Genomic DNA, 14,999 nt, shown 5'->3' with positions numbered 1-14,999 from the left:
GAGCTGCCATTGGTCCGGGCGCAAGACGGCTCTCCAGACTCTCAGGTGATTGAACGATGTGGCTGTCACTCACAGCTGCTCCTTTTCGCTGGTTGGCTGTACGTCTCTCCGGGCGCGCACGCTACAAATGGTTAAGGGGGCGGGGCAGAGCTCCTTTGGTTCCCACAGCGCGCCTGCCAATCTGCGGATGCTGGTGGGTGGGACCCAGCAGAAGGTACTGGGCGGGTTGGGCTCCGCTTGTCCCCGCACTCACGGCTTACCGTCTCCCTGTTTTAAAACTTAAGCATCAGGGTCTTTTCCAATGAGTCAGTTATTTGGCCACCTGATGCGAAGAACTGAGTCCTTTGGAAAAGACCCTGATGCTGGGAAAGACTGAAGGCGGGAGGAGAAGGGGACGACAGAGGATGAGATGGTTGGATGGCATCACCGACTCGATGGACATGAGTTTGAGTAAACTCCGGGAGTTGGTGATGGATAGGGAGGCCTGGCGTGCTGCAGTCCATGGGGTCGCAAAGAATCGGACCCGACTGAGCGACTGAACTGAATGCTTAGAATAGCAAGAGGGCTTTCTTTTTCCCGCAGTTGGACCCTCCCTTATACAGGTAAGGAAAGAAGAGGATGCCCAGGAGAGCGTCCAGAGAAACACCAGCACTTGCTAGGGGCAGGGAGGAGGATCAGAAGAGAGATCAGAGAGGAGCATCAAGGAGGAGGGGGAAAACCCTGGGAAGTTTCAAGGACGCCATGATTAACAACGTCAGTCTCGACTGCTACCAGGAAGCAGGTAAGATGAAGACAGAACACTTTCTTGTACTTCGCAACACCAGTTTGCTAAAAGTGATGTCATTGTGAGGAAGTGGAGACGCAGCGTTGATTGTTCCTTTCTCGAAGTTTGCCTTCAGGAGAGGAAAGAGACAACTAGAGCCAGAAGATGTGAGACACCACCTCAAATGAATTGGGAGACTTTCATCTTTCTCTGTGCCTCTTTTTTTTTTCTTTATATATATATATATATATATATATATATATATATATATGGTGTGTGTGTGTTTACAAAAGCACATACAAAACACTTACAATGTTTCAGGTGCACAGCTACGTGGTTCTTATACACATATGTTATTTTTATAATAGACACATCTATTATTGTTAGGTTATTTTCCATTATAGATATTTCAGATAATTTTCCATTATAGGTATTCCATTAGTGATATTGACAAAATATTGACTATAGTTACCTATGGTATACAGTAAACCTTTGTTGCTTGTTGCACATCTATTTTTTTAATTAGAATCTAGAAATAAAAAAAAGAAATCTAGCAATCTATTCATACTAAGTCAAAAAAGTGGAATCAAAATGTCATGTTTTTTAGCTATATGCCTCTTTTTTTTTTTTTTGCCATACCATGCAGCAGGTGGTGTATTAGTTCCCCAACCGGGGATCAAACCCAAATCCCCCTGCATTGGAAGCATGGAGTCTTCTGGACCACTGCTGGACCACTGAGGAAGTCTCTGTCTGTGCCATTTTTGATTTCTCATATTGGCGACCATTGGAATCTAGTGGGTAAGTAAATGGGTGCTGTTTTGTTTTTTTTAACATTGATACATGTACTGGGTTGAAGAGTATCCCCCTAAAATTCATGTCTATCCAGAACTTGTAAATGTCACTTCATTTGGAAATTAGATCTTTGCAGATGTGATCCAAATAAGGTCATGCTGGAGTAGGGCGGGCCCTAAATCCAATGACTAGTATCCTCCTAAGAAGAGAGAAGTTTTGACACAGACACACAGGGAAGGCCAATCGATGGTAGAGACAGAGTTTTGCAGCCACAAACTGAGGAGCTCCTGGAACCACCAGAAACAAATACACAAGGAGAAATTCTTCCCTAGAGCTTTCAGAGGGAACACAGCCCTGTTTACACCTTAACTTTGGACTTCTAGGCTCCAGAACTGGGAGAGAATAAATTTCTGTTGGTTGAAGCCTGCCCGTTTGTGGTAATCTCTTATAGCAGCCCTGGGAAACTAAAACACTATATGTTTGCAATTTTTCATAATAAAAAATATGGGGAGATAAAAGTTTGATCATGCCCGTTGCCAGCAAGGATGTTGGGAAATAGTCTTGCCTACACGGTGGTGAAAATATCAACTGGTCGAACTGTTTTTAGAGGATAATTTGGCAGCATCTAACAAACTGAAATCTGTATGACCTGTAACTAAGCGGTTTCCCTCTTAGGGATCCATTCAATAAAAATGGGCTTCCCTGGTGGCTCAGATGGTGAAGAGTCTACCTGCAGTGTGGGAGACCTGGGTTTGATACCTGGGTCAGGAAGATCCCCTGGAGAAGGAAATGGCAACCCACTCCAGTGTTCTTGCCTGGAAAATCCCATGGACAGAGGAGCCTTGCAGGCTACAGTCCATGGGATCATAAAGAGTCAGACACGACTGAGTGACTTCACTTTCACTTTCAATAGAAATACTCAGCCAAGTGCACATAAAGAGAGCTTTTGCAGCACCGTTTGTGGTTACAAAGATGTGGGTACTTGGGACTGGACATCAGGACAGTGTCCAGCCACTGCTGCTGCCATCCCTGCCCCTCAAATACCATCTCCTTGGCAGAATTCAATCTATGTGACTCCCCTCCTAGCCCCACAGAGCTGACAGACCACTGATCACCTCTACTTATCAACTGCTTAGGAGATTGTAATCATGGTTGTCACTTCAACTATGTGGCTTCAACTATGACAGTGGCAGTTGAACTGAAGAAAGGAGGTGGGCTTGCCATTGTTGAGGAAGACAGAGACTGGAGGTGGCTCTTGGATCCGTCTGAGTTGGGGACTAGGAGATAAGGTAAGTTGGGGACAGTTAATTTTGGATTGTTTGTGGGGCCCCTCAGTGGCAACGTCTGAGTCAGCTTCAGGGAGAGGTTTTTGCTGGAGCTCACTGTGTCCCCAGAAGACCAGGAGAGGTTGGAAGGCTTAGGGCCATGATCTAAGTTGTGTTTAAAAGGGCTGATTTGGCTGTGGAAGCAGAACAGATGAGGTGGGGAGAGTGGCAGCAGAGACCAGCAAGAGGCTGCTGCCCTTGTCTGGGAGGAAGGTGATGGGGCTGGACCAGGTGATGGAGAGGCAGAGGAAAAAGCCAGAGAGACTGCAGAGGTCACTGCCTCAGCACTGATGTGGGGCTGATGTTCGAGCAGGTGGCGTGGTGGCAGGGGCCCTGGGAGCATCTGAAGTGAGAGATCAGAGCCAGGGTCACCAGCAGATGGGGAAGGGAGAGACCAGAGTCCACATGCTCGAGTCCTTCCCTGTCCTTGCTCTCGCTCTCTGCCCGGTGGCTCAGTTGCATCCCCCTGGTCTGTCAATCCTGCTCAGCCTGGTGCCCCAAGGGAAAAAAAAACAGGGATCCCCCCTGCCGCACCCAAACAGGGCATCACAGCATCACTGAAGTCCAAGTTTGAAGGGAAAGATTTTCTCAAAAGGTGTGACCTTGTGGGCCAGCAGTCTCCTGCTCCCCGTCATTACAGAGGCCCACAGATGCTTTTCTTCTTTGCTCAGTTCCAACAGGTCCCTGGAGTGGTAATCCTCTGGAAGCAGTGGCTGTGGGCCGGGCACTGAGTCGGACTCAGACTCTGCCCCTCAAGTTCCCAATCTGATCTGCAGGAGACGGGACATGAGGGGTCCCAGCCCAGGGTGATGGATGTTCAAAAGGGAGACACACAGGGCCAGGAGGGAGGCACACAGAGGGGCGCACACCTAAGTCTGCTTCAACCGCAAGGTGACATCTAAGCTGAGTCCTTCAATAAATATTGACAGCACCCATGAGTACCTTCTGTCTGTGGCTTCGTTTTGGGGGTGAAAGCATTTATTCATGAAAACCCACCTGGGCCCTCACCATCCCTGTGTCTTCTTTTAATACAGTATTGGACACATCGCCAAATCAGTGTAATATCTGTGTGCTGCGTGGATTACCTATGTTGTGTAGACACGCATCACCTTTACGTTACACACATCACATTATTGCATGTGAAATAGATAATAAAAGGAGCCCCCATCACCCGCCCCAGACTTCACAGAGTGCTGCCAGGTCCTGGGCAAAAATTGTTCTCCCCAAATCCCTTTCTCCTGCCCCTCCCTGCCCCCTGGAAGTAATTGCTAGCCTAAGTTTGCTGTTTATCATTCCTTTTTCTCTTAGAGGTTGACCACTTCAGGATGCCCCCCTAAACAGTCTTGTGCTCAGTCTGCTGATACTTGAGCTTGACAAAATGGCATCATCCTGCTCATAGACCCACACAGGGGACACAGGCAGCATCAGAGCATCCTCATGGAGTAAAGCCAATGCCTGGTTTTCCTCTTCCCTTGGCAGATGCTGGTGCTTCTTACTGTCCCTTGGTTTGCCGGGAGGCTCTTAATGACCTACAGATGCAAGATGTCTCCGGGGCCATGGTCGACGGTCCTCTTGTTCACAATGATTCCGTCTCCTTCCGTTTAGGAGCACCCCTCCTTGCCCATTGCCGGCCAGGAGACACACTGCAAGTGGCGGGGTCAGGGTATCAGGAGACCCACAGGCCCCCTGTGGGAATCTTTCAGCACCCTCACCACAAGTGACTCGGCAATGGAACGTTGCTTACAAAACCCTGAGCTCCATGCTGTACTTGCTGTGAGACAGGTGAAGGGGGCCACCACCTCACTCCTGCAGCCCATGTCACCTGGAGTGCTCCGCAAAGTGGAGTCCACACCCTGAGCCCGCTCACCCAGGCGTCACACAGTCCTCCCAGGCTTGCTTTCCCCCACACAGTCCTTGTGTGACTGAAAAAGAAAAGTTGAGAAATCCAGATGTCCAGCTCAATGACTTAGCAAAGCGAACTTTGCCTTGGCATCGCCCAAGTCGAGAATTCAAATGTCTACATCCTCATCCCCCTCCCATCACTTCCTTCTCCCTTCCACCAGTGAGCACGCACCTGATTTTTGGGGTCATCTCTTGGCTTTTCATAACTTTACCAATTGTATCAGCCTGTTTGGGGTGCTGAGACAAAGTGTCACGGACAGTGGCACTTAGAAACAGCGAAAGTTTATTGCTCACCAAGGCTTGCCGTCAGAGATCAAGGTACCATCAGCGTGGGGGAGGGTCTTCTTCCCAGGTTGCAGACTTCTCATTGTATCCTCACTGGGTAGGAGGACTGAAGAAACTGGAGCCTCTTTGATGAAGACACTCATCCCATCTTGAGGACTTCACCTTCATGAGCTCATGACCTGAGCACCTCTCCCAGGCCCCCACCTCCTAATAAATACCATTAGGGCATTAGATTTCAATATATGAGTTTGGACAGACATCCTGACCATGGAACCAGATAAGCAGGCATCTCTCAATACAATGGTTTTGTTTTGTCTTCATTGGGACTTTGTATAAGTGGAATTATTCAGTATTATATTTGTGTCTAGATTCTGTGCTCAAAATTGGGAGGTTAATGTGAGTCATTGCCTAATAGCCACATGACTGCTGTTCCTCTGGACAGATATTCTGCCAGTCATTGAGCCCTTCTGTTGAGGGATATTTGAGTATTTTCCCACTTTAGCTACCACAGCTAGTGTTGCTGCAAACATATATTTGCCTAATGGTGCACATGTATGTGTATTTCCATAGGGGTGTGTGTGTGTGTGTGTGTGTGTGTGTGTGTGTATCTCAGGTCATAGGGTATATACACTGGGTTGAATGGGCTTCCCAGGTGGTGCTAGTGGTAAAGAACCCACCAGCCAAAGCAGGAGACGTAAGAGACACAAGTTCAATCCCTGGGTCAGGAAGATCCTCTGGAAAAGGAAATGGCAACCCACTCCAGTTTTCTTGCCTGGAGAATCCCATGAACAGATGAAGCCTGGCCGGCTACAATCCATAGGGTTGCAAAGAGTCTGACACGACTGAAGCAACTTAGCATATACTGGGTTGAATAGTGTCCCCCGCAAATTCATGTCCAGGCTTCTGTGATGGCTCAAACACTAAAGAATCTGCCTGCAGTGTGTGAGACCCAGGTTCAGTCTCTGTGTTTGGAAGATCCCCTGCCGAAGGGAATGGCAACCCACTCCAGTATTCTGGCCTAGAGAATTTCATGGACAGAGGAGCCTGGCGGTCTATAGTTCATGGGGTTGCAAAGAGTTGGACACAACTGAGCAACTAACACTTCAGTTTATTGTGCTTTGTTAATGCAATTACAGGAAGTTCTTACAGTATATATGTTTTCAGCTCTGCCATTGTGTTTCCTCTTCAATAAAATACCTGCTCACACCAATCTTCCCATTTTTCTATGGATTGCTTATCTTCATCTTAGTGATTTATCCATGGGATTCTCCATAGATAAATAGTGGATGAAGTGAAGTGAAAGGCACTCAGTCATGTCTGACTCTTTATGACTCCATGGACTATACAGTCCATGGAATTCTCCAGGCCAGAATACTGGACTGGGTAAATAGTGATTTATTTGTGAGATTCTCCAGACCAGGATACTAGGATGGGTAGCCTTTCCCTTCTCCAGGGGCTCTTCCCAACCCAGGAATCAGACCCAAGTTTCCTGCATTGCAGGCAGATTCCTTACCACTCACTGAGCCACCAAGGAAGCCCCCCCCCCCCCGCCCTTGTACTTTCTTCATGATGTCTTCTGATGAACAGAATGTCTTAATTTTACTGTAGTAAGATGAGATCAGATCAGTCGCTCAGGCGTGTCCGACTCTTTACGACCCCATGAATCACAGCACGCCAGGCCTCCCTGTCCATCACCAACTCCCGGAGTTCACTCAGACTCAAGTCCATCGAGTCAGTGATGCCATCCAGCCATCTCATCCTTTGTCATCCCCTTCTCCTCCTGCCCCCAATCCCTCCCAGCATCGGAGTCTTTTCCAATGAGTCAACTCTTCGAATGAGGTGGCCAAAGTACTGGAGTTTCAGCTTTAGCATCATTCCTTCCAAAGAAATCCCAGGGCTGATCTCCTTCAGAATGGACTGGTTGGATCTCCTTGCAGTCCAAGGGACTCTCAAGAGTCTTCTCCAACACCACAGTTCAAAAGCATCAATTCTTTGGCGCTCAGCCTTCTTCACAGTCCAACTCTCACATCCATACATGACCACAGGAAAAACCATAGCCTTGACTAGACGAACCTTTGTTGGCAAAGTAATGTCTCTGCTTTTGAATAGGCTATCTAGGTTGGTCATAACTTTCCTTCCAAGGAGTAAGCGTCTTTTAATTTCATGGCTGCAGTCACCATCTGCAGTGATTTTGGAGCCCAGAAAAATAAAGTCTGACACTGTTTCCACTGTTTCCCCATCTATTTCCCATGAAGTGGTGGGACCGGATGCCATGATCTTCATTTTCTGAATGTTGAGCTTTAAGCCAACTTTTTCACTCTCCACTTTCACTTTCATCAAGAGGCTTTTTAGTTCCTCTTCACGTTTTGCCATAAGGGTGGTGTCATCTGCATATCTGAGGTTATTGATATTTCTCCCGGCAATCTTGATTCCAGTTTGTGTTTTTTCCAGTCCAGCATTTCTCATGATGTACTCTGCATATAAGTTAAATAAACAGGGTGACAATATACAGCCTTGACGAACTCCTTTTCCTATTTGGAACCAGTCTGTTGTTCCATGTCCAGTTCTAACTGTTGCTTCCTGACCTGCATACAAATTTCTCAAGAGGCAGATCAGGTGGTCTGGTATTCCCATCTCTTTCAGAATTTTCCACAGTTTATTGTGATCCACACAGTCAAAGGCTTTGGCATAGTCAATAAAGCAGAAATAGATGTTTTTCTGGAACTCTCTTCTTGCTTTTTCTATGATCCAGAGGATGTTGGCAATTTGATCTCTGGTTCCTCTGCCTTTTCTAAAACCAGCTTGAACATCAGGAAGTTCACGGTTCACATATTGCTGAAGCCTGGCTTGGAGAATTTTGAGCATGACTTTACTAGCGTTTGAGATGAGTGCAATTGTGCGGTAGTTTGAGCATTCTTTGGCATTGCCTTTCTTTGGGATTGGAATGAAAACTGACCTTTCCCAGTCCTGTGGCCACTGATGAGTTTTCCAAATTTGCTGGCATATTGAGTGCAGCACTTTCACAGCATCATCTTTCAGGATTTGGAATAGCTCAACTGGAATTCCATCACCTCCACTAGCTTTGTTCGTAGTGATGCTTTCTAAGGCCCACTTGACTTCACATTCCAGGATGTCTGGCTCTAGGTCAGTGATCACACCATCGTGATTATCTGGGTTGTGAAGATCTTTTTTGTACAGTTCTTCTGTGTATTCTTGCCATCTCTTCTTAATACCTTCTGCTTCTGTTAGGTCCATACCATTTCTGTCCTTTATCGAGCCCATCTTTGCATGAAATGTTCCTTTGGTATCTCTGATTTTCTTGAAGAGATCCCTAGTCTTTCCCATTCTGTTGTTTTCCTCTATTTCTTTTCATTGATCGCTGAAGAAGGCTTTCTTATCTCTTCTTGCTATTCTTTGGAACTCTGCATTCAGATGCTTATATCTTTCCTTTTCTCCTTTGCTTTTCGCTTCTCTTCTTTTCACAGCTATTTGTAAGGCCTCCCCAGACAGCCATTTTGCTTTTTTGCATTTCTCTTCTATGGGAATGGTCTTGATCCCTGTTCTGTACAATGTCACAAACCTCATTCCATAGTTCATCAGGCACTCTATCTATCAGATCTAGGCCCTTAAATCTATTTCTCACTTCCACTGTATAATCATAAGGGATTTGATTTAGGTCATACCTGAATGGTCTAGTGGTTTTCCCTACTTTCTTCAATTTCAGTCTGAATTTGGCAATAAGGAGTTCATGATCTGAGCCACAGTCAGCTCCTGGTCTTGTTTTTGCTGACTGTATAGAGCTTCTCCATCTTTGGCTGCAAAGAATATAATCAAGCTGATTTTGGTGTTGACCATCTGGTGATGTCCACGTGTAGAGTCTTCCTTGTGTTGTTGGAAGAGGGTGTTTGTTATAACCAGTGCATTTTCTTGGCAAAACTCTATTAGTCTTTGCCCTGCTTCATTCCGTATTCCAAGGCCAAATTTGCCTGTTACTCCAGGTGTTTCTTGACTTCCTACTTTTGCATTCAAGCCCCCTATAATGAAAAGGACATCTTTTTTGGGTGTTAGTTCTAAAAGGTCTTGTAGGTCTTCAGAGAACCGTTCAACTTCAGCTTCTTCAGCATTACTGGTTGGGGCATAGACTTGGATTACTGTGATATTGAATGGTTTGCCTTGGAAACGAACAGAGATCATTCTGTCGTTTTTGAGATTGCATCCAAGTACTGCATTTTGGACTCTTTTGTTGACCATGATGGCCACTTCATTTCTTCTGAGGGATTCCTGCCCACAGTAGTAGATATAATGGTCATCTGAGTTAAATTCACCCATTCCAGTCCATTTCAGTTCGCTGATTCCTAGAATGTCGACATTCACTCTTGCCATCTCTTGTTTGACCACTTCCAATTTGCCTTGATTCATGGACCTGACATTCCAGGTTCCTATGCAATATTGCTCTTTACAGCATCGGACCTTGCTTCTATCACCAGTCACATCCACAGCTGGGTATTGTTTTTGCTTTGGCTCCATCGCTTTGTTCTTTCTGGAGTTATTTCTCCACTGATCTCCAGTAGCATATTGGGCACCTACTGACCTGGGGAGTTTCTCTTTCAGTATCCTATCATTTTGCCTTTTCATACTGTTCATGGGGTTCTCAAGGCAAGAATACTGAAGTGGTTTGCCATTCCCTTCTCCAGTGGACCACATTCTGTCAGACTTCTCCACCATGACCCACCTGTCTTGGGTTGCCCCATGGGCATGGCTTAGTTTCATTGAGTTAGACAAGGCTGTGGTCCTAGTGTGATTAGATTGACTAGTTTTCTGTGAGTATGGTTTCAGTGTGTTTGCCCTCTGATGCCCTCTTGCAACACCTACCATCTTATTTGGGTTTCTCTTACCTTGGGCGTGGGGTATCTCTTCATGGCTGCTCCAGCAAAGTGCAGCCATTGCTCCTTACCTTGGACGAGGGGTATCTCCTCACCGCCGCCCTTCCTGACCTTCAATGTGAGATATGTACCATTTTCTTGATGGTTCATGTTTTTTGTATGTGTGCTCAGTCCCTCAGTCATGTCCGACTCTTTGTGACCCCATGGACTGTAGCCTGTGAGGCTCCTGTGTCCATGGCATATTTCCAGCGAGAATACTGGACTGGGTTGCCGTTTCCTCCTCTAGGGGATCTTCCCAACCCAGGGATCAAACCTGCATCTCCTGCGTCTCTTGCATTGCAGGCAGATTCTTTACCACTGAGTCACCAGGGAATCCCTCATGTTTTTAATATCCTCTTTAAGAAAGCTTTCCCTGCCCCTAGATTATGGAAATATTTGCCTACATTATCTTCTAGAAGTTGTCTTTGTTTTCCATGCATTCATGTACGTTGTGGGGCTTCCCAGGTGGTGTGAGTGGTAAAGAGCCCGCCAGCCAATGCAGGAGATGCAAGAGATGCAGGTTCAATCCTTGGGTTGGGAAGATTCCCTGAAGAAGGGCATGGCAACCCACTCCAGTATTCTAACCTGGAGAATTCCATGGACACAGGAGCCTGGCAGGCTACAGTCCCTGGGGTCACAAAGAGTTGGACACGATGGAGTGACTAACCCTTTCACTTTCTTCATGTATGTTGTGAGGCAAGGATCAAGTGTCTTTAAGAGAGCTGCAATTGTCCCAGTACTGTTTGAGATGAATGTCCTTTACCCACTGTCTTGGAATAGCAATTTTGCTCTATATTAAGTGTGCTTACAGCTGTGGGTCAGTTTTTGGATCCCTGTTCCATTCCACTAATCAATTTGTCTCTCGAGTACCACCCTGTCTGAATTATTATAACTTCACAATAAACTTTGATACCCAAAAAGGCAAATCCTCCCACCATGTCCTTTTTTCAAGAGGCTGTTATTGGGCTATTGTGTGTTCATATTGATTTTAAAATCAATTCATTATATTGGCTAGATTACTTAAAGTTGTGGTAAAATGTATATAACAAAGTCTACCTTTTAGCCATTTTTTATTTAAAAGATTTATTGTGATAAAATAGTGATATAAAACTTTACCATTTTAACCATTTTTAACTGTCCAGTTCTGGGGCATGAAGCACATTCACATTGTTCTACAACCATCACCTCCATCCGTTGCCAGAACATTCTCATCTACCACAAACTAAAACTATCTTCACTAAACACTATATATATATTCCCTCCTCCCCCAGTCCCTGTCACCCATTCTACTTTTTGTCTCTATGAATTTGACTACTCTAGGGATCTCATATGTATGGAATCATATACTACATGTAGTCTTTTGTGTTTGACATATTTCGCTTAGTGTAATGTTTTCAAGGTTCATTCACAATGCAGCCACAATGTCAGAATTTCCTTTCTTTTTATGGAGAATAATATTCCCTTGTATGACCCCAGTTTATTTACCCATTCAACTGTTGATGGACCCTTGAGTTTCCTTTTTGCTGTTGTGAGTAATTCTGTAGATTAATTCTGGAGAACTGACATATTTACTATATCAAGTATTCCTACTCAGGAGCATGGGATCACTCTCCATTTACTTGGGTCTTCTTTAATACCTTTCTATAAAATGTTATGATTTTCCTTATGTAGATCTTTCACATCTTTTGTGAGATTCCTAGTTACCTTGTAACTTTTGTAAATGGTGTCTTAAACTATACTTTCTAATTTTTTTATTGCTGGTGAATGTATGTAAATACAACTGATTTTTATACATGTTGATCTTATAACTGGGAAACTTTCTAAAACCTTGTTTCCAAAAATTTGGGTATAAATTCTTTCAGGTATTCTTTCAGTTCCAGAAGCTAGAAGTGGTACCAAAGCAGTTAGACAAATGAAATCAAAAGTAGAATACTTGTAAAGAAGGAAACAACACTGTCATTATTCTCTGCTATTAGGACTCTCCACATAGAAAAACCAAAAGCTGACTTTCACCTCATTTTGTTCCAAGTTTTCTGAGACTGAACATGAGACTTCCTTGGTGGTATGGTGGATAGGAATCCACCTGCCAATGCAGGCGACACAGGTTCGATGCCTGGTCTGGGAAGATCCCACGTGCAGCAGAGTAACTAGGCCCATGTGACATAACTACTGAGCCACAACTCCTGAGCTCACGTACTGCAACTACTGAAGGTCATGCACTAAGAGCCTGTGCTCCACAACAAGAGAAAACAACACAGTGAGAAATTTATGCACCACCACTAGAGAGTAACCACCTGCTCTGGCAGCAATGAAGACTCAGTGCAACCAAAAATTAATTTAATAAATAATTTAAAACACAACCATGTGGAAAAATGGAACATTTATGTAGGGTATCAAATCGGAACTCTTCATGAAATAGTTGATGTCTGTCAAAATGAATATAAAATATATACGTGAAAAAGGGATGTTACATTTGGACTTATGCAGATGCAAACTGGCTGACAGTCTGTTTTTTCCTACAAGTGAAAGTTGCTCAGTCGTGTCCGACTGTTGGTGACCCCATGGACTATACAGTCCATGGGATTCTCCAGGCCAGAAAGGGTAGCCTTTCCCCTTTCCAGGTGATCTTCCCAACCCAGGGATTCAACCCAGGTCTCTCACGTTGCAGGTGGATTCTTTACCAGCTGAGCCATAAGAGTTTATGTTCTTTTTTTTTTTTTTAATGTTTACAAGGGTTTATGTTTTTTCCCCTTGTTGTTGTTCAGTTGCTAAGTCATGTCCAACTCTTTGCAACCCTATAGACCACAGCATGCCAGGCTTCCCTATCCTTCATTATCTCCTGGAGTTTCTTAAAACTCGTGTCCATTCAGTTGGTGGTACTAACCAACCATCTCATCTTCTGTCACCCCCTTCTCCTCCTGCCCTCAATTTTTCCCAGCATCAGGGTCTTTTCCAGAGAGTTGGCTCTTCACATCAGGTGGCCAATGTATTGGAGTTTCAGCTTCAACATCATTCCTTTCAATGACTATTCAGGGTTGATTTCCTTTAAGATTGACTGGCTTGATCTCCTCAAAGACCAAGGAACTCTGAAGAGTCTTCCCAGCTCCACAACTTGAAGACATCAATTCTTCGGTGCTCAGCCTTCTTTAGGGTCCAACTGTCACTAATGGCTAACCTCAGATATGCAGATGACACCACCCTTATGACAGAAAGTGAAGAACTAAAGAAACTCTTGATGAAAGTGAAAGAAGAGAGTGAGAAAGTTGGCTTAAAGCTCAACATTCAGAAAACTAAGATCATGGTATCCAGTCCCATCACTTCATGGCAAATAGATGGGGAAACAGTGGCTGACTTTATATTTTTGGGCTCTAAAATCACTGCAGATGGTGACTTACTCCTTGGAAGGAAAGTTATGACCAACCTAGACAGCATATTAAAAAGCAAAGACATTACTTTGTCCACAAAGGTCTGTCTAGTCAAGGCTATAGTTTTTCCAGTAGTCATGTATGGATGTGAGAGTTGGACTATAAAGAAAGCTGAGCACCGAAGAATTGATGCTTTTGAACTGTGATGCTGCAGAAGACTCTTGAGAGTCCCTTGGACTGCAAGGAGATCCAACCAGTCCATTCTAAAGCAGATCAGTCCTGTGTGTTCATTGGAAGGACTGATATTGAAGCTGAAACTCCAATACTTTGGCCACCTTATGTGAAGAGCTGACTCATTGGAAAAGACCCTGATGCTGGGAAAGATTGAGGGCAGGAGGAGAAGGGGACGGCAGAGGATGAGATGGTTGGATGGCATTACCGACTCAATGGACAAGAGTTTGAGTAAACTCCGGGAGTTGGTGATGGACAGGGAGGCCTGGCGTGCTGCAGTTCATGGGGTCACAAAGAGTCAGACCCAACTGAGTGAATGAACTTCACTAATGGCAGAAAGTGAAGAGGAACTAAAGAGCCTCTTCATGAGGGTGAAAGAGAATGAAAAAACTGGCTTAAAACTCAACATTCAAAAAACTAAGATCACGGCACCTAGTCCCATCACTTCATGGTAAATAGGAGAAAACGTGGAAGCAGTGACAGACTTTATTTTGGGGGGCTCCAAAATCACTGCAGATGGTGACTGCAGCCATGAAATTAAAAGATCCTTGCTCCTTGGAAGGAAAGCTATGACCAACCTAGACAGCATATTAAAAAGCAGAGACATCACTTTGCCAACAAAGGTCTGTATAGTCAAAGCTGTGGTTTTTCCAGTTGTCATACATAGATGTGAAAGTTGGACCACAAAGAAGGCTGAGCACTGAAGAACTGATGCTTTCGAATTGTGGTGCTGGAGAAGACTCTTGAAAGTCCCTTGGACTGCAAGATCAAGGGACTTGATCCTAAAGGAAAAAAGTCAGGGAAAAGTGAAGGAAAAAGTAAATAGTCAATCCTAAAGGAAAAGTAGTCAAGGAAAAGTAAAGGAAAAAGTAAAGGAAACAGTCAATCCTAAAGGAAACCAACCCTGAATACTCATTGGATGGACTGATGCTAAAGCTGAAGTTCCAATACTTTGGCCACCTGATGCAAAGAGCCGACTCTTTGGAAAAGACCCTGATGCTGGGAAAGATTGAGGACTGGAGAAGAGAGTGGCAGATGGTGAGATGGTTGGATAGCATTACTGACTCAGTGGACATGAATTTGAGCAAATTCTGGGAGACAGGGACAGGGAAGCCTAGTGTGCTGCAGTCCATGGGGTCACAGTGTCAGACACAACTTAACAACTGAACCACCACCTGTGGACAAACTGGAGCCCTAAACAGAGCTGGCTTTTCTCTCAAGAGGATTTCCCTTCTGCCAGGAGTGCCACAACCCTGGATCCTCCTACCTTTTCTCCCACCCAGAGCCCCAAACTCAGTCAAGTTGTCCCCCTTCCCACTTCTCATCACAGCACGTGTAGTTCGCAGCGGCTCACTGGGAGCTTCAGAGACCACCTCTGCCTTGGGAACCAGCCTGAGGACTGAATTGCTACTTG

At 45.0% G+C, this 14,999-nt stretch overlaps 1 long non-coding RNA gene across 3 annotated transcripts; it reads left to right on the top strand.

The window, feature by feature from the left end:
* The first annotated feature begins 200 nt into the window (after positions 1 to 200).
* Positions 201 to 3,818, top strand: LOC109554737 (uncharacterized). 3 transcript variants are annotated; one of them, XR_011565124.1, is made up of 4 exons: positions 201 to 781; positions 1,410 to 1,561; positions 2,743 to 2,844; positions 3,552 to 3,818. It is a non-coding gene; the product is annotated as an uncharacterized lncRNA (long non-coding RNA). The 3 variants fall into 3 exon arrangements; XR_002180202.2 differs by having other exon boundaries at positions 2,692 to 2,844; XR_011565125.1 differs by having other exon boundaries at positions 2,642 to 2,844.
* Positions 3,819 to 14,999: the final 11,181 nt, after the last annotated feature.

This window comes from Bos indicus, chromosome X (assembly GCF_029378745.1).
Source record: "Bos indicus isolate NIAB-ARS_2022 breed Sahiwal x Tharparkar chromosome X, NIAB-ARS_B.indTharparkar_mat_pri_1.0, whole genome shotgun sequence".
Lineage (NCBI taxonomy): Eukaryota > Metazoa > Chordata > Mammalia > Artiodactyla > Bovidae > Bos > Bos indicus.
The sequence above is the reverse complement of the archived record's forward strand: the minus strand, read 5'-3'. Positions and strand labels throughout refer to the sequence as shown.